This window comes from Anguilla anguilla, chromosome 1 (assembly GCF_013347855.1).
Source record: "Anguilla anguilla isolate fAngAng1 chromosome 1, fAngAng1.pri, whole genome shotgun sequence".
In the NCBI taxonomy this organism is placed as follows: Eukaryota; Metazoa; Chordata; class Actinopteri; order Anguilliformes; family Anguillidae; genus Anguilla; species Anguilla anguilla.
In genome coordinates, this window is record NC_049201.1 from 64,405,148 (window position 1) to 64,430,457 (window position 25,310).

Here is a 25,310-nt window from a genome sequence, read left to right on the forward strand (position 1 = left end):
TTGATGTTAATAGTGCACCCATAGCTTGGTTTGTCACATTATGATGGTTTTCATATACTAATTCATTTTTGGTGGACAATATAGCTTATTTTATATCTCTACAAAAAAGGTTAACTCTTTCTCTCTGTCAAGTCTGGTACACACACAAAGTTGTGGATTTTATAAACCAATTTAAAAGCCCACGTGTCACTCAGTGGGATCTCGAGTATTGTCTTCACTCGCACAACATTCGCTTTAAAGTCTGTTTTTCTTATGCAAATCCCCAGAACCTTTCCTGTGGCATCAACCCTCGCTGCCTCGCTTGGCAGGCTTCAAATGCGCTCCCCCTGCTCCGCGCACCAACCCAACATCAAGCTGCTGCTGCGTTCACAGAAAATCACACCACTTTGTTTTGGAACAATAGGCACCGATGGCAATCTAAATGCCGAGGTGCGGAAGCCACAGCCTCTCACCACTGGCGTGTGCAGTGCCCTCTGTGTTATTTATATTCATACTTAACAGGCACATTGACTGTGTCGAGCCCTTGACTGACTGTGAATATGTAGAGACGCCCCCGTCTCTTTTTTCAGACGGCTGCATAATATTTTAACACTTTATGAAGGTCTGGACGCGCGTCCCAATATATGTGCTTGTGGCAAAGCACGTACTTCGTTACAAACGGCCGTTTGAATGATTACACTGATTCCATGCGCGGGCTAGATTGATTGTCGTCTCTTACACCTGCTAGGATTGTATTGAGGAACTTCCTGCTCCGCGCCAGCACCAAGGCGAGACGAAACAGAGGTAGATGCCAGCAAATTAGCTATTAAACTTTGTATTTCCAATAACTTTGAGGAAAATGCATATTTTCTGATCACATTTCTGTTACATAAACTGAATGGAGAACGGAGAAGAATTAAAATAAAAAGATAACATTGGAGCTCGGACTAAATGAAACTTAAAGCTATGAGAACATCTACGGGTAAGTTCACTATTCTTTTATTGCGACTGAAGTTTATACGATCCAAAACGAAAGCATTTATGACCTGCATGCTGCAGTGCATTAATACGATACGTATTATAGCATATAGCTTATGTACCGCAATGTCTTAGAATGCGATTCGTTAAAAAATGCAGATACAACAAGAGAACAATATTTAAACGTGTGATATAAATGTTGTGAATTTATACAACGAGGTAAGCAGATAGATGCAATACTGTTAATATGAACATTTGTTAATATCAATATGCAACTTCTGCAGTGTTGCTGTTGGTTTCAATCGTGTAGGTTGAGCAAAACACTGGAAACACTGGTATCTGTAAGCCCTTTTCCATATTCCCTTGAGACCGAACCCAGACACACTGGCATCAATGCGTCTCTTAGTCGTAAGTAGTTGAGTACACATGCCATTGTTGGTCGGGGGTTAGCATTTCGAGCTTATTGGAAGATCTTATAATAGCCTCTCATACATTGGAGCATAATTTCGTTGTTTGTGAGTTTTTACTCTCACACCTTACATCCTTCATCATAGAACATCCACATAGATGCCGATACTGGCAGTGATAAATAGTTATACTTGTCTCACACATCAGGAACCAGCCAGTTGCAAATTGTTGCTGAGATACCAATGTCTGGAGCAGCATTGATAGAAGTATGAATCCACACATTTTAACAAAACTTAAGTGGTTGTTGACAGTTAAACACCATACCAGAAAGTTTTTATCTTCTTTTATGGATTACAGAAACCCTTTTGTGTTTTCACTTTTAAAATTTCACCACAAATGGTGTTTCTTTAAGTTTTGTCTTGGCTGTGATTCATCACGTACAGTAGAGTAATTCTGTTGCCATTCTGCACGCATGATTCCTCAGTGCTGGCCAAAGATGAGATGCTTCACTGGAGAATCTAATTCAGACAAAAGTGCTTACTACAGTTGTCTACTGTAGTTTGATCGCTTCGTAAATGCATAGAGATTTTTTAACTTAAAGATTGATGGGCCTAACCGTTCAGTAGCACCTTGTTGAGTGACTGATTTGTGCAAACCTGCATGCTGTGTAGGAAGAACCAACATACACATTCCATTCCATGCTGAGTACACTATCACCAGTATATTTGCATCCTGCAACACAGGAGAGTATCTCCATGTCTTTATTTCTGATTCCACCGTTGTTATATGCCCTGCATACCAATTATGTGGTTCCCCAACCAAAAAAATGTCCTAGATTCCAGATTTATCTTCAGGCAAGTTTTCTAAATATTTTTGATCTGAAAACTGTTGACTCTGAAAAACTTTTCCTCACTTGAGTGAAGTCATGTAGACTTGACTGCTGGGGATATGTAGCCAACTAGTCTTGCCTTAACAATTAGACCAAACTGTGAAACAGCACCAGCCGTCTCAAGAAAACGATGAATGTGAATGTATAAAAATAAATATTTTAGTACACATTCTCATACACACAAATGCACGTAGACACATACACAAACATACACGCATGCATATACGCACACACACACATTCTCTCTCACACACTCGCACATGCACACACACATGCACACTCGCACACCCACATGTGTACATGCACACACACACACACACACACACACACACACACATGCACACAGTGCCACACAACACGCTTTGCCATTACAATACCAATGTGCTGCACTTCCATTGTCTCCAGGACAGAGTGAATACAATGATGAAAATGTGTAATTAATATAATTGAATCTAATAAATAAAAATGAATAGTCAGTACATTCTTTAGAATCATTATAACTGATAACCAAATGACTGAACATTAAGTCTGAATTTTGTTGTAACAAAATATTGAAGTATTGTTACATACATAGCTTTCCAACTGCATAGTGATGTGTATAATTTATATCCCTTCAGTATTGCTGCAGAGAAGCATTGGTTATTTATCAATGTATTTTTAGAAAAAACTGATCATTCCAGAAATGAGTTAATGCGTGATTAAGTTTCACCACTCAAAAAAGCCTCTTTCATCAGTACCATACTGACCATGAAACTCAGTTCTATTCTCACAGTAAAATAAATACACGAGGAAAGTATCAAATAAAATGGGATGGAAACACAATCTGCTGAAGACCATGCTTTATCCTTTTTCACTGTGGAACCTTTTCACTAGTTTCTTTTTTCTTTTCCTCCTCTGAGTCATTGTACAAAGCATTCTGGTTTGCACAGCCCCATGAAATACTCAGTCTTACTGCATGAAGTTACAATGGCTTCTCTGTTAATTTATCAGGCCAGCATTTTGAAACAATTTCTGACAAGCTGCCAGTCAAATGCACTACTTTGTGCCAGAAGATTGTATATAGCATGAGTCTGTTTTTCAGGAGATAAATGAGATAGATGTTGTTCACTCATTTATTTGTTCACAGGTATTTGCCATAATCTCATGTTTTCTGTGCAAAAACTATGAGGTGATAATGTGTTGATATGTGCTCAAGATATGGTGATGTTGTTATTTTATTAGTAAAATCCTGTCTAACATGCTATAAATGTGGTCTGGGATTTGTATAACTAAGCATCTTCTACTTTGTTGACAAAACATGTTTGCCACACGAAGATTGATAGGGATGGAAAATAAAATGCTTCACCCTTTTGCTAGGGATTACGTATGAACAGGCTATGTACTCAAAATACATAGCTTCATTAATCACCAGAAAACATTCCCAGCACATACAGGGGAACAGTATTCCTCTGACTGCCCAATTGATTGGAATTTAGAAATTTTTGAAAATGCAACATTTCTCAAAGTTAAGGTCAAAGCACATTGCAATTAGCTGTGCCTTGGTCAGTGTAACATGTTAATTTGGTGAAATAATGAATAATTTAGTGAAATAATGAATTCTGAGCCACAGAACCTACATTCAGAAGGCTAAAAATAAATAAATGAATACATTTCATGCATTGCCATCAGTCAAAGCCACTGGGTGGATAAACATGTCAGTGGATGATGTATCCTTGGGATCCTTGCTTATCTGTCTGTTTTGTTGTAGGTTGCCTAGTATTATTACTTCATTGTTGAAAAATGTTTAAAGGCAAATTACATACCGTATATAATCATTCAGTTTGATTACTACTGCTTTTTTACACATTTTCATTTGTGAGTTAACTACAGGATACCTTGCATTATTTTATTTGTCAGAAAATCTGTGATCCTCCCTTCTACTATTGTTTAAATGCTTATTCCAATGGAAAGTAGTGGGAGAGCCCTTTGTGCAGTGATGCACCACAAATTCTGACTGTGCATGGATCCTTACCAACCCATACCAATGCAGACTGGCGCTGGGATGCAATTGGGAATGGGTTTCAGTCAGCAGGGTATGCACTGTCTCAATGCAGATCAGGTGCCTGCAGTCTGCCTGGGATAGTGAGGCATGAAGTGCAGATCTCCGGTGTGATGACTGCATAGCTCAGCTAGTGGAAAGAAGCAGTGGCTGGCTAAAGCATTTCTGAAGACACGCATGTGCTAGTTTGTGCTCTGTCCATCTGAGAGCATTACAGTGTTGGTACAGGTGTACAAATACAGTTGCGCTTTCCTAATTGGGAAAGAAGTTAAATAATTTATTTTAAAAGCACTTGCCCATTCCAGCATGACAGACTTGTAATATACAGTGCAGTCCATAAGTATTTGGACAGTAATGCAACCATGAATATGGTTAAAGTGCAGACTGTCAGTTTTAAATTTAGGGTATTTACATCCATATCCAGTGATCCATGGAGGAGTTACATCCATTTTTGTACATGATCCCCTATTTTAAGGGTCATAATGAACATAATCATAAATAAAGTCATTGTATTTAATACTTGGTTGCAAATCCTTCTATTCGATGTCTGCTTGAAGTCTGCGACCCACAGACATCACCAGACACTGGGTATCTTCCCTGGTGATGCTCTGCCAGGACCGTACTGCAACCATCATCAGTTCCTGCTTGTTTTGGGCTTTTTTGCATTCAGTCTTGTCTTCAGCAAGTGAATTGCATGTTCAATTTGATTCAAGCCAGGTGATTGGCCAGTCAAGAACATTTCACTTTTTGCCCCAGAAAAAGTCTTTGGTTGCCTTAGCAGTGTGTTTGGGGTCATTGTTGAATTGCTGTAATTTTTGTCCTGCTATAATTTGAAGCACAGTCCAAAGGGTTTTTGGTTGGATCTGATCAAATAAGATGTTTCTGCACACTTCAGAATTCATCCTGTTGCTGTCAGCAGTAACATCATCAATAAAGACAATTGAGCTAGATCCAGTGGCAGCCATACATGCCAAAACCAAAACACTACCTTCACCTTGTTTTAAAGATGGTGGGGTGGGGTGGGGGGTGCTTTGAATTATGAGCAGTTCCTTTCTTTCTGCATACTTTTCTCTTTCTATAAGGTTGGTACGGGTAAATACCCATCTCATCTGTCCATGAGAGTCTGTTCCTTAACTCTACAGTTTTTAAATTACCCCTTGTTCTTTGTCTCATTTCAAATCCAGTGTGCTGGAGTACAGAACCAAAACAACAATAACTGTGTCACTGTCCAAATACTTACAAACTGCACTGTTTCTGTTGGTTCAGTTTAATCTTATCTTTTTAAAATGAGTTATGAAATAGCACAACAAAGTGCTGTTGCTGCATGGTTGAAGATGTCACTGTCTTTTCTGCAGTACTTACAAGAATGAAAGTTCTTCTGACTTTCATTCTTGTAAATGCCTTTGATGTTTTGAAGGGCATGAAGAAAGTGTTTAAATATGTTAATAATTTCAGGAGAAATTGCTGTGGATTAACACAATTTTATTATAAAGCACTAGTTGAAAGTAATTGGATTCCTGCAATATGAAAACTTAATCAAGTGTAGGCTTCTTAGCTTATGCAACTAAATGAAATGGTGAGGTGGACATAGATATGAATAGTTTATAGAGGTGTACCTGTGACTGAAGTTCCTTGTTCCTCTTTTATATTTAATAAATATGTATAAAATTGTGTGGATGTGGGCCAGGCCTGATAATTGACTATCTCAGAGAACTCTGAGATAATCTATTATCGGCGCTGGTTCACATCCAGACACATTTCCACATTTAAAAAAAAATTAAAATACGTATTACGTGTATCTTTAAATTGAATTATGAACTCCAGCTAATCTTGCAGTTCTTCAGGGGGGAAATACATTAAATATGATTTTACCATATTAAACTAGGTTGCTGTTCAGTCATTTTGTAGTTCTGGTAGTTTTTAATGTACTTTTACTTTTTGCATTTTGTTTTCATAAATGTTCCATATGGGCTGAAAGTTTCCTTTGTAGATTCTTATTGATAGAGTTTCACAAGCAGTATTTCTATGAGTCTTGCCTTGAAAGAGATTTTAAGAGCAGGAATAAATTCCATTCATGTCATATTTTACATATGTATGTATGTATGTATGTATGTATGTATATATCTGCTTCTATAGTATTACCTACCTTTGTGCCTGTGGTTCCCATAGTTTTGCAAAGTTGCAGTATTGTTCCAGTAAAAGTCCTACTGGCTAAATAGTTAATAATTAATAAAAAAAGATAAGTTTCCTGGGTAGTGTAATAATAGTCTAAGACTTAAATTATATCTAGCTCCATATTTTTATTATTGTAGCAGTATTATTATTAGTGTCATAAGCTGTATTCTGATCTTTGTGACATCACAATTTGGTGGTGAGCAAGTAATTTACGAGTTGTTGTTAAATAATAATTTTTAATTATTATTTTTGAAGAATACACATTCATTTATATGAAGCTATATTATTCTAAAATGGACATTTTTTTGTTTTCTGAAATATAAAAGTATTTAGCAGAATTCCTTACGGGCCGTTTTTAAGAAGGCAGCTCTTTTGAAATGAAGGTGGTTTGAAATACGTACAGGAGGCCGTGGTTCTTACTGCAGGGCTGAAGATATTACTCCTTATGTAAGCTCATTTCTTGTGCCTTTCATGCCTGCGACAGCCTTTGATGTTGTTTCCTCAGTGAATGGTATATATAGAAGGTACTTTAAATATGATAATGCTTTCAGATGACTTTTTGAGTGTGTTAATTAGCGCGGTTGTGTTAAAACATATCACATGCGCTAAATTGTATTCTGCCAGTGTGAAATTAAATCAAGAACAGAGCATTTTTAATGATGAAAGAAAATAGAAATGTTAATGTTGGGGAGGGAGGAAGGAAGGGAGGGGGTTTTCAGTTGATTAACATTTCCAGTTGAGGACTGCACGATGCCCTAATTTCAAAGATACTGAAGATGTTGCTCATAAGACATCCTTTAAGATCTCAGTTATTTAACATTAATGAGGTTGAAAAATATATCAAAAGGATTAACCTTGGAGATATAATAGCCTGAAGTAGTTCTTCATGAATAATGTTGTTAATTTCATCAGCAATTTTATACAGCAATTACTTTCCCTACATAGCTTTCCTCTTCCATGCAGTTGCTATATATATTTTTGCTTGCGTCAATTCTTTTACTTTTTATATAAAAAGTTTTTTTTTTATTCTATCGTGTTAGCATATCCAGAAGAATACTATTTCTTATAACCATATACAATTGTAGAAATGAAATGACTCACCCAATCATTTGTAAGTATACTGGCTATGTTATATTATTCAGTCTTGATTTCAGCCTGTGATGTATTCCCATACATTTGGAATGAACAGCACTTTCATTAAACAGGACATCATCCACGGTTTCGCCATTTATATAAGGGTGAAATACAGACATTTATTTTCTTGTATTCATCATGCAATTACAATAGTCAATCAGTAGGTGGCAAAATATAATCAGAAAAAAGGGAATCTCTAACAGTTGAATGTACAAACTGACAGCCAAGATCCTTCCTCTCTGTTCCGTTTCCTTTGAAAAATCTTATAGAGATGTTCATGGCACTGCATTCTGTTTCTGTATTGTTTTATATGCTAGTAGCACAATGTTTGTCTCACACTCTCATCTGACGCATCTGAATCCAGATAGTATGGGGACACTCCCATTCCTGTGTGGAAATGTTACACCTATTTTAGGGGTATAATAGTTATTTTGTAATATCCATTATAACCAAAAATACACCTTTAAAATGACCTTGCCAATTGATAAAATTATTGCAGCAATGTGGATCTTCCATTGATAGTTTGCTTGTTAACACTTACATTGAAAAGGGGGCTGATCACCAGCAATGTTCTAAATGGAAAGATGGATACACCCAATCTGTTTACATCATGAGTGCACATAGCTTTATTATTTTTTGCATTTTTTCCCCACAACATCTCAAGCTAGGAGTTGTTCTGTGGCTAATAAGGCAAAACAGTTTTAGCTGGTGAGCTAGCTTATTATCAGTTTTTTATGAATTTTAATAAAAAGTTAAAGATCACTAGTTATTTTATGTCACTATCTAGTTAGCATTGCATTGCTAGCTATGAAATGCTGAAGGCTTTCAGAAGCTATGTGTCAGTAAAGAAGAAACTAAATAAATAGCTCTAGATGACCCAGCTGATTCTGTAGTTGAATATTTCAGTATACCTGTTTCAAAAGTTTTTAAAAGTGTTTCCCTCAGTTGTGTTGTTTATTGTTTCTACACCTATGAACTATATGAATTGTGTATTTGATGGAGCCGCTTAAATGCCATAACCACAACATGGCTTTTTACATGTTTAAAAAGTAGTATTTCCAAATAGTGCTAAAATAATGTTAGAAGTGTTTTGAAATAAAAACTCAATAAAATAAATATGTAAATGGAATATTTTGCTTGGAGGCACTTCAGTAAATATTCACTTCATCATTAAGTTATCTCAGGGTTGTTAAAAAGACTGACTTATGCTATGCCTAAAGAATTCAAAATAAAAACTGGTAAATATCTCTAAATATGCTGCAAGCATTCCATGTGTTCTCTATGATGACCAGATGGCCCTCAATTAATGACTATGTATTTACATCATGAATATGAACGGTGTGTCAGTAATAAGCAAACCAATATAAACCAAAAATCAATTGTATCGTTCAAAAGGGTATGAATATGGACAATTACTGATGCATCCATAATAAAGCTCATGGTTTTGCCGTTCACTGCGATTGGCTCTTTGAGAATACTCATGAAGCACAGTGCTTTGGTGAATCTACACCTCTGTTTCTGCACAAAACATCCTTGTGCTACACTTGAGTTTTATAATCTACATTTTGAATGTTCAAAACTTGTTCTGTGGATTAAAATGAGTCCTTTTCTGCTTTGCGCTTGCTATTCTGCTAAAGCTATTCATTGCTTAGTCCCACCTATCTAATAACATAAGTTAACAACTACTGCAGTTTAGGAGAGTGAAAACAGTTGAGACTGATTAATTGCTAGCAAAAAACTGAATCGTATTTTTTTATGAATATGAGATATAAATGTATATGTATATAAACCTTTTCAGTTTGTGTCCCCCTAGCACTGTTATAATAAGTGCTGCACCACACCTGCATTCTATAAGGGCTAGTTATACAAATTGTCAGCATTCTTAAATGTGATTGACTGTGAAGCAAAAAGTAGATAAAAATACTTTTTTCCCCTGAAGCTGCCAAAGATTTACAATCATGATTTTTTCCATTCCAATAAGGTATAGGGTATTATTGTAATTCAGCATTTTTGCATTTTTATACTTTTCTTAAATTCCCCTTCACATTTCAATCGTGAATAATCTGTACAGTAAGGCTGTAAAAAACAAAGGTCTGATGAAGTTATTGCTATTTCAGAAGCCAGGTACCTTATGGAAATAAGCTCCATGGAGATGCTTGAAAACTCACAAGTTTAGGTAGGTTTTTAGAGCCTGGTGACCTGCATCTGTTGAGGTCACCAGTAGGTCACATGATTCTCACAGTCCAGTTTGGTGGCTATATTTTTAGCATGTTCAAAATTTGTTCAAAAGGAGCTGGACTGTATAGTTGTGTATTCAGTGGGGAATTGACTTTATTACTTCTTTATGTAAGGCTTTTGGTTCAAATCCCAAGGAATGGGTTGCATTTATATATTTTCAAATGTGGTCTTAAGCTAGTTTGTGCAGAAATATATAACTATATTGTCAATGTGTTTTTACCAAGTTATTTAAAGGCATTTTTAATATTGTTGCTCTAGTTAAACAAATGAATGTTCCTATTCTCATATGATAATATTTCTGTCTTTCCAATAGCTGCCACATCGCTCAACAGACAGAATCGCAGTTTGCACCGTACAGATTCCCCATGAGACTCATTTATCAGCCAGTTTTAGCCTCTCTCCCTTCTTTTGAAAGAATGTGGGCGGAGGAACCAAAAAGACTATGATGGTGTAGTTAATAAATATATCTATATTTAGAATGAAGTACATTTATTGCTATTGCTGTTTGACCATTAATTTTTCCTCGGTCAGATCAGTCAAAACCAATTTTAAAATCAACATAAATAATGCTTGCAAAAATGAGAGGATGTAAGCAAATTATATAATTATATATTTTTGCACATCATTTATATATTGTAATCCTTTCAGTGAAAAAATTTACTGTTTTAAATGACCTGTACTTATCTGAAGTGGAAAATACTGCATTTTAAAAGTCAGCTCAGAGTGTTGCAAAGGCAAGATTACTGAGGTTTTCAGAGCTGGGCTGGCAATGGGAATCCATGTATATCTTCGGGAGAAAACTCTCGCACAACATCAATAATAAATGAAAAATGTCTTGTTCAGTAGAAGGCTTGGATTTTATAGGAATACCAATTTCTTGTGGAGCTTATGCGAAAATACCTATAAAATATTTGTTTAGCCTTGTTGATGTCTTAATAAAACAATGCAGATTTTTTCAAATGAAGAAAAATGCAAAAATGTTGTTCATTGCAATAATTATTTTATGCTTAGAAAAGGAACAAGAAGCTTCGACGTCCTAGCTCTGAATAAATTTGTTACTCTATTATATGTTAGCTGAAAGCATTCAATTCTATAATATCAAATGCTAACAGCACAACCACATTCTGTTCTGTCTGGAGCACCCTCAGAGAGCTGTACTGTTAAACACACAGGTGTTTCCAGTTTTGGTTTTGTTAGGCTTCGAAGGCTAAGCTAAGACACTGCGATAATACTTTATTTGACATTGATCGCTATGACACGGAAATGAGTGTCATTACCATGATATACCATAATACCTATCATGAAGTATCATGTCTGTTCATAACTTTGACATACTGTGGTTATGACACAATCTCCTATTTGTGTTACAACTGTCATAAAACCCTCCATAGAAGAAGGCTCACTATGGCAGGGGTGCAATAACACTGATTCATCATGGCATTTGACCATGACAATAATTAGTTAAAAGCTATGTCACTGTGTGCCAACATGCCAATGTCCCGACCAAGACAGGGATTAGAAGCCAGTCTTCAGGAAAAAAACAAGGCCAGGACTGCAGTCTTTTTCATTCATGCAAGCTCACGGTCCTGTGGAGGGAGGCGTTTTTACTTTTGGTTATCCCTGCATAAGAGCTGTACCTGGTGACAGAAGAGCAGCTTTACTGGCCTGAAAGTGCAGAGTGAGGGGTTCTGTCAGAGGGGAAGGGCTCAGGGAAGCCGCACTATCAGGACGCATAATGGCACCAGAACCTACAAACTCTACAGCACATCCTGTTTTTAGTTTCGCCTGTAATTTGTGGTCACTGTTGTTGAACTTTGGAGATTCACCAATTGAACTTCAGTTGCAACAATAGACAGAGATGGAATGTTCAATATAAAAGTAATGGGAATCCACCAACTTGTTTACTACTGATACAGTATCTTAAGTGGAACAACACCCACTGTTCTGATTCATACTGATCCTGTATCCCAAAGGATCTCCAGCTGCCATAGGCAGTACAGTTAGCCACTGTTGTTTAGAACACAAGTGTCTGCAGTAAACTAGACATTAGGGTTTAACAATTACTGGTGTATATGCAACATCACATGAACCAATCTTTCCCCTTGGAAATAGGATCCTTTGTCATTTATAAAATAAAAAGCCCCAATAATATTCATTACTTAAAAAGCAAAAGTCAAACACATGCTGTAACATCTAATAAAAGGTGTGAATAAGTGATTCATTGAATTATGCTTTAATGGTGTCAAAGGAAGCATCAAATGTTTGTGACACATTTCACAGGGAGTTAAATGGGAGAGACTAAGCAAACATTCATTTAATGTGATGCTCTATGTGGATCTGCTGCCTCTTTATGTAATGTGCAGCACTGTGGGATTTCTCTGCTTTACCGTTTGTTTGAGGGGCAAGTCATGTTCTGCTTTTAAATGCATTTTTAATTTGTAATGCAAATGACTCCTTTTTTCACACGAGTAATCTTGGTTACCTAGCACTCTGCCATCCAGTGGCTGCCTTAACGTATCTGTGACACGCTGGTCATATCAGAGAAGTGCACTCTGACAGCAGTTTCTCCTAAATGGGCAAACAGAAACGTACAGGGTAACACATACAGTATGTGTGATTCAGAGAGAGGGAGACAGAGAGAGAGAGAGAGATCCTTTAACAAAAGCTACGCACTGCACCAAAACTACTTGTAGCTTCATCTGAATATTCAGAACCACATGAAATGGTGCAGTTCATGAAATGATTAAAATTCACAGATTCTATAGTATTTCATTCATTTGACTTTTCCAGATGGGTTTATTGTCAAAGTACAGACCTATCATTATAATGATTTACAGACAAATAATCATAATAATTTAGTTTAACTGCTGTGAAACTTCTACTTATCTACAGATTTTTTAAAAATAATTATAGAATGATTATTAAGGAAATTAACTCAGTCATTTTGTGAACCAAAGTAAATAATGAAGAGAAATATTCAGCTATTTTATTTAGCTCTTTATTTTAAAATACATTTTTTTTTTTTTTTTTACAATTCTCCATTTGAACATTTCTTTTTCCATTTTCCATTGGTGATATACAGTATACCTGCTTTACAATACGGTAAAGTTGTTGGTTAAACAAACAAACATATACCAGTATTCAGATATATTTAATGCATTCAATCATACTGCATTGCAAACCAAACAGAATGTCTCTTTCCACCCCCAGATTTTTTTAAGCGCAATACCCAGATTGCACAGGTGTGAACTACTGTTATAGCATATGTGAAGTCACAGTCACAACATTTATCTTGCCAATTTTCGTCTAAACATCAACACATTCATTACTGTTTTTCAGTTTGTAAATATGTTCAATATGCTTATTCATTAACACTTTGATATCTTATTCAGTATTTTCCTTAACTGTAATAAGATTTACTTCATAAGCAGTCATCTAGAAATGTTGTGTAATTTCTTGGATTGTTTATATTGGCAAAAAAGATTTTTCCCGTGTTTTTATGAGAGGTTTTTGAAAGTGATAGACAACATTTAAAAATTTATACATTGATTTGATTTCAGAACTTAATGCATCTAAATTAAATAAAAACTTATAGAGCCAGTGCCAGGTTAAAATTTTATATCAGGTTATGTTAATGCCAGGTTAATGTATTTATATCTTCAAATTACTTAGTAATTACATGGAACATTCAGGAGCAGGCACCATATAACAGATATTCACATACTCATGTGTCTTGTTATTCTTGTTCTTTTCATTGATTTTGTTAGGATAGTTGTTACAATGATTTGTTCTCTCTTTGGTCACATGCCTGAATACCAGTGATCCCTCTGGTGTACTGAGTGGAAATTTACCTCTCCCTGAACTCTGTGAGTCGGTGGATGCCAGTGTGGCAGTTGGCACTACCATTCATAGTCTGTGCCAAGCGTTTGTACTCATCCACCAGGTCTGGTGGGGTGGTCCCTGGCACCCTTCCAATTTATTGCGCCCCCTTCAAACGAAAGAGGTAGAAAAGAAGAAGGGGGAAAACAATCGTGTTTCACATTTTTGGAGTGGAACGGATGAGTGACTGTGTTTCTGCAATGCCATGTCAAAGGCTGGAGAGTGAGGCAGTGGATTGGTTGAGGTCCACATGGAACGCAGTGAACCTTTTCACATAAAACCTGTGCAGTGTCACGCCTGCACAAGGCTTAAAAGACTGGTAGCTGCACCCATCATTGCCGCAGCAAGGCAGTGAGCTGTTGAACAGACAACTGCCATTGTTCCTCATCTTATTAATGAGTCTGGTGCAGTCTTATTCCCCAGCAAGAATTAATTCTCCATTTAAAAAATCTAAATTAGTTTTCACTTGTGAACAACCAGTGGATGATCTGTTTCACTCTAATCTGATTACAATTAAAATAGTTGAATCTGTGCGCTTGTGTATTAGTACCATTTTTAAACTCTTTGTTACTCTTGTGACATAGTCTATCCTGTAGGTATATATACTAAAAATACTAAAGTGACTGCACACTAAAACACAGCATTATGAAAATATTCTTTTAAATCCACCACATTGTCAGATACATATTTTGATTTCAAAAAGTAAAAGTTTGACAAAAAAAAAAAAAATGAACTCAAACCCCCCAGGTGCTGGAATGCAAATTTCGGCAGCCTATACAGGGCCATTTGAATATCTTTCCCTTTCGAATCCTCTTAGGATCAGTTACAGCATGTTTCCCAGAAAACGAAGACAGCCAGAATGAACTCAGAATGTTGATTAAGACCAGCCTTTCTGCTCCTGGAAATCCACATTCCTGAGTGTAGGCAGATTGCTTAGATTCCGGATTTTACACACACGCACACACACATACACACACACACACACTCACACATACTGTATATATAAGCTCATAGTAAGAAAAGGCTGCTACAGTGTTCACTCCAATTACATGTTATGGAGCCTAGGATCACATTATATGGATAGACAACCATGTTGCAGGAGGGATTCTGTTATTGTGATGGCTTCACTTTTGTTTGGCCCTTTATTTCTGTTTGCATTTCCCTGATGGCAAAGCTGGCAGGGAGTGATAAAGAAAATTGTCATCGTAAAAGAAGGAAAACACACCATCAAATCCTTTCCACTGACCGTGGGAGGGTTTCTTTTTTATATTTCCAAATAAATTGAGCCACATCTCACAACAAATTCTGTGAACGTAATGGATCACCTCAGATTTGATGTACATAAACAGCGGTGGTGCTTGTATTTCCAGGTTTTGTACAATTTCTGCTTGATGTGGAATGCTGTGTTGAATTGTAGTCCTTGACATTGTACATCTGGACATTAATAGCAGCTGCTTTTATGAGCGAGGCCCCGTTTAAAATGAAGATGTTGCCTTTTATTTCCTGGATAGCTGAAAAGAGCCCGTTGACTGATAGAGGCCTTGTGGGCGCATTTGAATCATGAGCTGTAGTTCCTTCCCGTGGAATTATCATTAACCCCAGGATTGTATTTTCAGTTACGGATCTGAGCACAGCTGTGGAAGCCCTTAGCCCCAGAGTGCTGGGTACAGTCCCATTTAGCAGTCCGATCAGGTCCACAAGCCCCAGTGCTGCCTAAACTCTACGTAGCACAGCTTGTCTGATTTGCTTTGATCTCTGGCTCAGAGCCCACAGAATGAGACAAACAGCACCGCTGCAAATCCATACTGGAGTTCAGACTTCACAACACAGGGAATCTCACAAATTATAATTAACCATGAGAACTCTCTCAGAGCCCAGGTTTGATTTGTCCTCAGGGGGAATATATCTCATGACCAATTAAAAATGCCAATACAGTCCGTGCTGCTAGATGAATTTGTTATGGAGTCTTTCATGGAAATCTTCAGTTGATCAAATTGTGTTTTTTTTCTATTGCATTTTAAATATATTTATATAAGACAATATTTATAATTCATACCTGAAACGTTCCTGAAACTTTATAATAAAATATCCTTAACATGTACATTTAAAAACACTTTGAAATGAGCGTAAACGTATTTCTCTTCAAAATACTTTTCTCAGCAACTATGGGAAATGTCTTTATCCAGTTGCTGCTGTCTTTTTAAAGAGGTATATATAATTAAGTTTTTTAAAAAGTGAGCATTATGGCTTTGAAATTAATAATTGCACTTGTTAATGGAGACAAAAATGCATTCTAGATGTTTTCATGATTATTAGTGTGGTTGACTTTGGCAATCACATTTCTATTATCTCACATATTATTATTATTCTTTATTTATTCCACCCATTTTTTGGACCGCTACTTCTCCCAGAGTTTTCGCACCACATACACGTGCAATATGTCAAATCGAGCTAGTTCATCGGGAATGGTGTGCTATTACTTTGTTGAAAGTTTTGTGCACGGTTCTTGAAAAATTCAACATTTTGTGGGCAATTTTTCCTCATAGAGAATGAATGGCGGAATGTTCACCCTTGTGATGTCACAATGCTCTGTCTTCTCACACTTGTGATGTCACAATGCTCTGTCTTCTAGCAGCTGGTCTCTCTCTGGATTTGAACATTCCACCATACATCTCTATGGGGCAAAATTGCACACAAATTGTAGGATGCCTCATTGGACTTGGTAGAAAGTCCTTTGTTCATGGGTGAAGAACCCTAAACCTAACACAAGCTGAAACGCTAACCCTAACCCTAGCTGAAACCCTAACCCTAACACTTGCTGTAACCCTAACCCTAACCCCAGCTGTAAACTTAACCCTAATCCTAACCCTAACCCTAGATGTAACCCAAACCCTAACCCTAATTCTAACCATAACCGTAGCAGTAACCCTAGATGAAACCATAACCATAACCCTAACCATAACCTTAACCCTAACCCTAACCCTAGCTGTAAACCTAACCCTAAACCTAGCTTTAACCCTAACCCTAAACTTACCTGAAACCCTAACCCAAACCCTAGCTGTAACCCTAACCCTAACCCTAGTTGAAACCCTAACCCTAACCCGAACTGTAACCCGAACCCTAGCTATAACTCCAACCCTAACCCTACACCTACCAGTAACCCTAACCCTAACTCTAGCTGTAACCCTAACCCTAACCGAAACCCTAACCCTAAACCTAGCCATAACCATAACCCAAATGGTGGAAGCATAGTTTGAGGCAATTGCATATACTGACAAACAAAATGCAGTATAAATCAACAAGCCAGTGCACTCTAAATCAATTAGCGGTCCATTGGAAATGCATAATAAATCAATTTGGCAGTGTGATCTAAATAAATTAGCAACCCATTGAAATCCGTTGCCCATGCATTTGGAAGGAATTTCCTGTATAGTATTCTCTGATACTAGAATACACATTTCAGAATGCAGTGCCATGTTAAACTATTTTACATAAAAATACTTGCCTGACTATTTAGCGGTAAAGAAATAGAGGAACACCTTGAAAAAATGAACCAAGTTGTGATGCAGTTATAACAAATAGAAATATTTATTTCAAAGGCATAGAGGGTACACTTTGATGTAATAATAGCTTGTCTCAGAGGTGCAAGTTATGAAAAGATGTTTTGATATGAATATGATTTAAATTCAACAGTTTATGAGGTGCATAAAGGCTGTTTCCTCTTGTGTGAATATGGGTGACCTCTCCATGACCCGGGTGAAAAGGTCAGCATGCGAGACGAGAACCGCAGGCTGCTTTTAAATCTTTCACAGACCACAATTCCACAGTGCTGCATCGCTGCAAGCACGTTAATCAAAGAAGTACATATCTTTGAAAAACAGCATTTAGGCTAGATGGATGCATTTCAGATGGAGATGGATATTGTAAAGAGGAGATGTGTTGTGAGAGTGAGAGTTGAGGACTCTGACGCATGTACACCACTAGAGACATTACATTGGACTGAAGCTACTCATTTGTTTCCAATGAGCAGACGACTCCTCTGACAAATTCCGGAAACAAGACTTTTCAAACACGGTAGATTTTGAAATGCAGACTCCGTTACTGCCAGGCTGCTGCACTTCATTCGCATGGTCAAAATGCGGCCCTGAATTAGCTCTCCACATTCCTCATCAAACAGCTTGTGTGATTCCAGCATTGAACCTGTGGTGCCTTATCCTTAACTCAGTGATACATTATGCTATTACTGTGTATTTTCTTTAAATTGTTAACCAATATTCAACCAATACTTTCTTAATTTCAGAATTTACCAAACCAAAATATTATATATACAGCCTTTATTATACTTATATGCAAGGAAATAGTAGATTCCTTTCATGTGAATCTACTGTTACATTGCATGTCCTTTTCTGGTCAGATTTTCTGTGCTTTTCCTTTTGCAGATAGTCTCCATTAAGGGACATTTCTTTAGCTGCAGAATGAGGGGGTTGTGTAGAAGCTCTTCGATAAGGTTGTTTGTTTCTAATAATGATTTGTGCCCCCTTTAAATGACAATTTAGCCCCGTGGTTGGACAGAGATGCAGAAAGATAGATGATTCCTTGAGGGTAAGGGATTCATTTCTCTTCCAGAGTTTGTCAATAAGGGCAGATCTGTCACACTGGATCAATAGAGGAAGGAGATATTGCTGTTGCTGAGCAATTATGCTTTTATAATTAGTAAATTCACATATGTCATGGTAAATGTCACACTAGGTACTTGTAATGTAGGTCCAGGGTTTCTGCATTGCTGTTAAAATGTGTATGAAAGAGAATGCATAAGAAATTATTTTAGAGTTAGGATTTAGATATTAGCAGTATATTTAACTTATGGCTGCTTTTTCTAACTGTAAATTAATTTTTAGATTAATCAGTAATTATGAGTTATCTTCTGGTAATTTTTATAACAAAAATAACATACTGTACTTAAAATTGTCAGTACATACCATTTGCTTCAGTTTTTTTATATAGTCTAATAATCCTAATGATAATCATCCTCATCATCATGATATGCATTTGTTTGTATAGCGATTTTTTTTTTGTAGCCTGATAATGGAAAAGGAAGGGGGCGTAACAGAGGAAAGCCACATTAGAACGTTTGAGACTGATAAAAAAAACCCCATAAAAATAAAGCCGTCGGTACCCACCGCTCAGGAAATGAACTGTCATTCTGTTATTGCTACGTTCACACCGAGGAGAGGGGCTCATCATGTTAGCGAACAGCACTTCTCAAGTTGTCTGCCCAAGCTAGCTCCACAGGCTTCGCATCGTATAGTTAGCAGCAATGGTGCTGTAATAGAAATCTGTATAAACTCCCACCCTATGACCCTCCAGGATGTGGCACTGGTCACATCTCTCTTCTAGTTCTGTGAGGCCTACTGTGGTTCACAGAATTCCACGTTGAAACTGTGTGTTTTAACCTGTAAGCCACAATGCTCAGTGTTCCATGTGACTAGGGTAAGTTATCCAGTTATCCAGGTGCACTATATGATATGTGTTTATGCCTCAGTCATATATGGGAAAAAGTAGATGGTTATAGAATTTATAGATTGGATTCAATGGGACCCATAAAAATGTTTTCAGCTTTTTTTATAACCTGAACAGACATTGTGATTGGCAGCTCTGCACTGTCCCAGTCTGACAGTGCCAAAACTGAGTCCTCATGGTTCTGGAGGTTTTATGGTTTAAGAGGTTGAGCAGTATTCTGGAGTCTTCATTCCACTTGCTAGCGCTGAGACTTCGGAGAATTAAAAGCTTTGGTTGACTCTCCAAACTTGACACACATGGAAACAATTTCTCACATTCCAGCAAGATTAAAGCATGTTTTGTGAAGCATTGTATTAGCCCCATTTCTGACTGTGGTGACTTGAGGCTTAAGGCATATTTGGTTACTATTAATATGGTGGTGAGAGAGAGAGAGAGCGAGAGAGTGAGAGAGATAAATATATGATAAACCACCTGGTGATAGTGTGGGGGCTGCTGCCTGGCTAATATTGTATCCTAGAGTGTGAAGGCATCCCGGTCTGGTATCAAATGCAAATTGTGCAATTGCTGACTGTGGCTGACAGCCCCATAAGTCTATGCATGTTTAGCAGTGGCATCACCCAGCAAGAAAAGCTTTGGTTGGTGAGATTGTCCACATCTCATCAGACACCAGCCACCTCCTCTGGCTGCTAGGGTGCTGCAGTCTTCCTGTGCTTACATCCCTGCAGTGTGCAATTTAACAGCTTTCTAAAAGTGCTTGTTTTACTAATGCCTTGACCTCTCCACTTCACATTTTTTCATTGTTATTCGTGCATGTGCGTCACCTGAGATGCAATAGCCTCTTAACAGCGTTAATGACATTGACTTTGAATAACAAATTTAAGCAAGTGTTGTACGTTCTCGCATAACATTGTTTTAAGTTTAGTGACTGGTAAATAGGTTTGTGTCAGAAAAAGTAAACAAGTAAACCTTGCTTTTTTTTGCAATTTTGTGTCATTTGTTATCATTCAATCTGAAGAATAACTTTTCTATTATAAATGCTGAACTGTAGTTGTGAAGGAGCTATATTATATCTGACACATTATCAAGAGCAATATTTTCAGTGTACTCTTGAAGGAGCAAGACCTGACCCTGGGAGTTACAGAAGGAGAAATGTGCTCCTTCACCTGTGCCAAGACCATTACACATTCTTTACAAGAAACACATTAAACTTCTAGAAATCAGCAGTGTTGAGTGACAGATCTGTGCAAAAAGGGGGTATTGCTCACAGCAAATAGACCGGCAGGAGACTTGGGAGTTCAGCGTAATGGTGGTGAAGTGCTGTCAGAGGTGAGTGTGACATAAACATTACAGTCAGAGTTCTGAATTGTCAAAGAGCCGCCTCTCACAGTTACACAGGGACCAGCAGAAGGACAGGATCCTAAGGCCAGACCTCCACCCCCACTCTGTCCTTCTCCTGGGAAACGAGTTACTGCACATTCTCGCCTGTAACAAACATTGCATCCAACATTCCTTTCAAAGCTGCCAGAAAAATATCTGATAAAAAGATTGTGGTCTTTTGGCATTGAAATGGAAATGAGGCTATGATACAGCATCATAATGCCTTCAAAGAGAAAATCCATTTATGATGCAACAAAGTTGGAAATAATCCACAAACTGAAAGCAGGAGCAGGTGCTGGTTGATACAACTTCACACACGTTTTCATTATAATTGTAATGTTTGTCTTTTAAGGTGTTCTGTGATACAACAGCTTGAGGTGGAAGTAAGAGGTCAAATTGAATTAGATATTTGTTGTGGTGGGTGCTCCCCACTTTAAAAGTAATATTTTGTATAATTTTGCATGGTGTTGCTTACATGCTGCACTGTAACAGTAGTGTGCATTACGAAACCATTATTGCATATAATAACATATTGTCATTAAATGCAGAACACGGGAGTAACCACATATGTTCAGTGCAATGAGGAACAGTGATTGAGTAATATGATTAGAATGTAAAATTTTATAGCTTTAGTTGGAAAACTTAATGGTATTTTAGCAGCTAATAATAATGGTGAATTCACTGTCCTTGCTTCTTACACCTTATATCAGTACAATCAGTAATCCCCCATTCCCTTAAGGACTTACTTTCAGTCTTTGTCACTGACAACAAAGAGGCTGTCTTTTTCATTCTTCACAACTGTTTCAGGTTTACTAAAGATGAAACATGTCCATTCCCTCTGTGAATGCTTGTTTTATAATATATGGGTTTCTACACAGTTTTATGTCCTTGAGATACACGACTGCTTATTGGAATCCTTGTCACAAAGGACAAGGCATCATGAGCATTGAATTGTGAAATAAGTGAAAAATCTATTGACAAATGCAGAAGTTGGAATGAATTTATCTGTAATACATGTTCTCAGTGCTGCAGTAAGTCTCTCAAAAAATTCCTGAACAAGAAACAGTCATACATTGCCAGTCATCTGCAGTTAAGGAAATTTTGACATGAATTTCTGAATATTTAAAGGCACAATACAGCACAAGATTTAGAAATGAAAAAAAATGCGTGTTGCTTTTGTCCGTCATGGTCGAAAGGGCTCAGCATCCGTCTCTGTTCTCGGGAAAGTTAAAGATATGAGTGCAGAAACCCTGCAGATGTTCATCTGGGCCTTTGGACAACAGCAGCACTTTAATATTTCAGGACTGCGCTGCTGATCCATGAGGCAGCCACGCGGCCCTTCAGCTGAGTTCTGCTTGGCTTAATTAGAGAGGGAAGGCACTGCAGGGTTAGTGCTGCATGGCCAATGTCTGGGATGAATTACTGATGTCTTTTCTGAGAGAGAGAGAGAGAGAGATGGGCAACAGGCAGATTATTGTACCCATATTAATGTACCCATATTTGGCCCTTACTTCTTTATTTTAATTTTAATTAGTAATGCAACGATGCATTTATTATTATTCAAGAGAGCTAAATATTTTTCATTTCTTGAAACGTTATAACGTCCATAGGGCATAGTGCAACTCCCATGCATTTCTTTCCATGCTCTCCACAAGAACAGAAAGTCCATGCTGGGGGGGGGGGGGGGGGGGGAATGCTGTGTTTGGTAAACCATGTAGAAATACAGCACTCACATTCCATGAGACCCCGCACTGCAATTGCACTTGCTGCTGAAAGTAGAGCACTGGTTCACATGCATAATTCTTCAGTGTGGTTTTGTGTTTGCATACAGTAACGGTCTAATCTGCAGGGCTCCTGTATGTGTTGGTTTTTTAATTTAACCCACTTGTTTTAGAAACAGTCTTGTTTAGTGTGAGGAGACTTCAAAGGTGTTTTATATCCATGCATAGCCAATGGCAACATTTACAAGACTGCATTTCTGAAAATGGGCATATGTGGAGATTTTTTTCCCTCCTTGCAGCTTTCATTTTAATAAAACATCTTTGATGTTATACAACCTTAGATTACTGTATACTTCCATAACCACCTTGGTGGATATGTTAATAACAAATAGATCAACAGTGCTCAGAGGTTTATCAATATATTCAAAGATTTTTAAAAATTTGTTTTAAAAATTACATAAAAGACTTATGTAGACTTATGTAGAGCATAGTGCTTGTTTGTGGACTCATTTTCAATAAACTTCACTCAGTGTATAATAATAAAGTATCAAATACGTCTAGTTTCAAATTTGGAAATGTGCACATTACTCTAATATTGATTAAATTCATTTTTATTCTCAATCTACACACAAAACCCCATAAATAAATGTGTATATATATATTAAATCCTCTCTCGCTGTGGGGCTTGATGGTAGGCCATCTTGCCCCTTCCGCAGATGAGGGAAGTAACCTAGAAGAGCTCCAGGCTCCAAGCTCCTAGCCTACCAGTAAAGGCACACGACCACACATTCACCTAAGATATGAATTTAGTGAAAAATGAAATGGGTCTCTCTGATCCAGGATATTGGTTTGTAGATATCAAACTGCAGTCATGTCCAGAAAAGAAATATATAACTCATACTGGATAGTAGGATTTTCCTACTGGTGGACCCCCGTATTACCTAGCTAACAGTACAGTACATTTTCTCTGTGCTCTCTAGACTTCACCCTGGCTTTGTTGTTTGGTAGGTTTGTCCCTGTAAATGCTCACACAGTTGTCAGTTTAGTCTATTTACTTGCAGAGATAGCTGTATACAGAGAAGCAAGTGCACGCAAAAATGATTCTTGTTTTAAATTGCTGACTGTTTGACACTGTAACCCTTAGTAAGTGATTGTTCTCACCTCATTAAGTGTGGCATATATTAATTTGCTGGGTTACAGTGGACTGCTGTATTAGGTGCATGTTGATCCTTTGCAACCTAAGACTATGAAAGGTCTTTACTCCAAGTGTGAGCTGGTGGAGAAGCATGGCACAGTTGAATATTGGATACCCACCTCACCATTTTCCCTCTGCACACATTTTAGGCCAGAACCATTACTGGTGGCTTGATTCTGATGGTTTGAGAAATATGAGTATGGCTTTTTAGAATACACTAACATAATTTTTCTAATGTGAGAAAAGCTGTTGATATTAAAATTTGGACAAAAAATACTCCTACTTCATTTGTCTCCATGTTTGGATTGCTTAGCGATGAAATGAATTAAATGTTTTTTATCTTTGTTTTTATTTCGAAAACCGTGAATCTATTTTAGAGGCTGGTGTATCGCGAAAAAAATAAATAAAATACAGGCGAGGGGGGATTTAATCAATTATTTAGACTAAAACAAAGAAAAGTACAAAGGCACATCCCTGCCTGCAGAGCGAGCGGGAAATTAGGTCAGTTTCATAATATTCTAGTGGGATCTGAGCACTGCGGCTGCCCGGGTAAAGGGAAGGGCTGCAGCCGCAACTGAGCCAGCAAGCTAGGAAAACAGACGCTAGCTGGAGCCCATGAACACAACTGCCCAATGAAACGGACGAATGTACCAAACACGGGCCAAAATAGTCAGCCTAGTCAGTGTATAGCATTTTCAGATGTAGACACGGGGTTATTTATGCTCAACTGCATTTATTTAAATGAGAGTATTTGCGTATGTATTTCGTACAGCCTCTGTGAGCTGAGGCTACTGTTTGTGTGATCACACGTGAGAGATATGTAAGACTCTCAGACACAGATTGGATTTTGTGTTTATTTATCGATCGCGTTTATATTATTTTATTATTCTTGCAAGGCTTCGCCATTTTTAGGTTTGCTGAAATTGAGGTTAAACATTGTGAATCTGTACATGTAAAATATTAGTGTCTGAAGATGTTTATGTCTTTGAACTCAGTGTACACAATGTTGTACAGCCATCTGCAGTATTCATGGCCGTGTATCACATTCTATGCTGAACCGGCAATCTCATTGTGGTGTTTCCTGGTAGTTCCTTTTCCTTCTGGTTTTAAGTATTATTATAAATCTGTTTCTTTTTCATTCTGTGTTACTTTCACATTATTTCTTCCACATCTGATTGTTGTTTAAATCTTAATCTGCTGAATGGTTAAAAACATCCTTGATTTCTGCATGGTTATGCTCTTGCTCAAGGTATTTTAACTCGAATGGCTTCACAAACATCCTTCCGTATAAATTGATAGTAAGTAAAATATGAGTCACGCTGGATAAAGGTGACTGCTGAGCTAATAAGTAATATTAATGGCATCTATTTAGTAATTTACATATGTTGCAAATGACTCTTGTCAGTAACCTTCAGACAATTGATACTTACATAGACAGCACTGTCTCACACTTCATTGCTTGCTTCTATATTGAATGCATCCACACTGTGACAAGCCGCTGCGAGACAGCTGTTACATTCGCCCCACAATGTATGATTTCATTTTAATATTTTTTTCTTTTTTTGCACCTTTACACAGCTGTCAGGTTTGTCAATTTCTTTCCTTTTCTAAATCTATCGGGTGTAGTCAAGTCACAAGTTCGCCATACAAAGTGGATATGAAAATCATTTTTATTAATTCATTTATTATTTCCCTTGTCCTTGCTACCTGCTGTCAGGAGCATATGGAGAAGGTGGATTGATTTCTGGTGGGATGGGTAAATGATGTGTGTTATTTGAG

At 37.4% G+C, this 25,310-nt stretch overlaps 1 protein-coding gene across 2 annotated transcripts in view; it reads left to right on the forward strand.

The window, feature by feature from the left end:
- The first annotated feature begins 343 nt into the window (after positions 1-343).
- Positions 344-25,310, forward strand: part of LOC118214820 (retinoic acid receptor beta-like) — a 121,139-nt gene continuing 96,172 nt past the window's right edge. For both annotated transcript variants that reach the window (XM_035395076.1, XM_035395085.1), the window contains exon 1: positions 344-961. The gene's annotated coding sequence lies outside the window, so the exon portion shown is untranslated. The remainder of the gene's footprint in view (positions 962-25,310) is intronic.